Below are 2,203 nucleotides of genomic sequence, written 5' to 3' on the forward strand. Positions count from 1 at the left end.
GTAGCTGGACACAGGGATGCTCCCTGGGTGGCTCCCACTTTCCAGCCAGCCTTTGTTCTCTTTGTGGAAGCCCTGGCTAATAGAGGTGTACACCCTTCGCCTGATGGGTAGGTGAGGCTATAATTACCTCGGTAATAAGGTCTGATTCTTCCCTGCTCTGCACCTCCTCGCTGGCCAGGAAGACTTGTCTAAAGTGGGTGCAAAATGCTACCAGATCAGAAAGATGACATTTTACATCAATGGAAATGACCAGGTGTAAGGAACAAAGACCTACATAACAATGCTCTCAACTCTGTTGTCCTTTAATTAAGTAGTTCCTCCAGCAATGACACTAATGAGGCCTTGTTTCCTCAGGGTTGGATTCTCTTGTATCTAAATGGGATGTGAGCTTTTCCTGGGGAGAGAGGCATTTATAATTTCTTCCTCCCAGGTAGTGTCCAATTTGGGTGGATGTCACGCTGCAGCCTCTCTTGGTGAGGATGCCAGTGGGACATCTCTCCTCTTAGTTGCTGATTTTCCTGAAACCAAAAGCAATTTTTGAGAGCTCTGCTCTCCTATTACTTTGGCTGAGTTTGGTCAAAGGCTCCAACTTGGCAGGGGACAGGAAGACAAATTCATCAAATGAGACAGAGCAAATACATAAGCTTGTTTCTTCTAAGAAGAGAAGATTAAACATTGTTTTTTATTTAAAAGCAAGTTTTCTAGTGGTGTGGTAAATTCACAGGGTATTTTTTTGCTTCCAAGGAAGGCATGCCTGGCTGCAACTCCTGCAAGCAGTATCAACAAAAGGAGTATGTACAAATACATGCAGGCAGGACATGCAGCTCAGGCAACAAGCAGTGTTACTTAGCTGGCTACAGAAGAGAGCTGGAAAGTTCATTAAATCCACAGAAGTAGCAGTGATGTTCATTGGGGACAGTGCTGACCGGACAAGGTCATGGGTCTGAGCAGAGAGAACAACTGAACAAAGAAGCAGCAGTAGAAGGTTTTCTTTGGGTTTGGTCCAGGAGAGCAGTCACAACATGGAAGTCAGCAGGATGCACGCACCATAACACTGGCAATGCAGGCTTGGCAGCCTGCTCCAGACCTCTCTGGCCACAGGACAGCAGGGACAGCCCCTTTCCTGTACAGAGTTTAATGGCTCAGAACCACTTAAGGCCCTCAAAAACGTGTAAAACTTCCACTTCCCAACACTGCTTTCTGGCAGGACAGACACATGGCTAATGCCTTCACTCTGCATGCTCCTGAACATCCCATCAATGAACAGGCACTGGCCTCGTGAGAAACCTGACATTGCAGAGTCCACATCCTTCATCGCTTATGCCACCATCACCACCTGGTATATCTTCTTGTGATAAAGCCAAAACACTGAGAGAACACCCAGGCTGCATTTCCATAACTGCAGGACAAATTTGCAGCAGTTCCCTAAAACACCACAGTGCCTGGGTGGTGGAGAGATACCAGCCGTGGGTGACACAACTCCTCACACTTAGCCTCTCCCACAGAATAAGCAACATTTGTAGGTTATCCAGAATTTTTACCAAATTATTGCTGTCTGGGAAAAAGCAGACTGTTCCCAAATACAGGGATGCCTCTCCAACTGCAGACACCATTTTACCTGTGCTTGTGCACAATAGTTTCCCAAGCAGGTTTTCCAACCAGGAGAGGTAATCACGTCTGTATGCCAGTGGGAGACAGAGAGCTGCACAGAGCGAGGGCTGGGAGCTCCCCCTCTCTGTGTCTGTCCCTGCTGAACTTGTCTGGTGTGAGATGGAGACAGAAGCAACAGATCCCGACAGTACCAACCTGTTACAGCCATACCTTCAGGAAAAGTCCAAGGAACTACCAGTGGACCTTCCTGAGCAACGGATCAATACAGAGCTTCATATCAGCTGTGCCGTTATTCACGCCAAAGGCAGTTGTTTGGATGAAGGGATGAAGAGAGCACAAGTTCACCGTTCTCAGTGTATAAGCTTCCCCCCCTCCCACTCCTGGAGATGCCTTCATTATTTATGTGTGACAAATAAAAGACAGCAGTGGAAGATGCTAAAGTGTTTCTCAACGTGCACCTTTCTCCCAACATGCACAGGCTGGGACTGTGCACCCAGGCCAGGCTGTGGGCACGGTAAGGAGCCGGTGTGCCACTGCTTAACATGCACAGAAAATGCACTGCCAGGCAGTAGTTGATGAAATATTCACCTGC

The sequence above is a fragment of the Cyanistes caeruleus genome, chromosome 8 (assembly GCF_971803275.1).
Source record: "Cyanistes caeruleus chromosome 8, bCyaCae1.hap1.1, whole genome shotgun sequence".
Classification (NCBI taxonomy): domain Eukaryota; kingdom Metazoa; phylum Chordata; class Aves; order Passeriformes; family Paridae; genus Cyanistes; species Cyanistes caeruleus.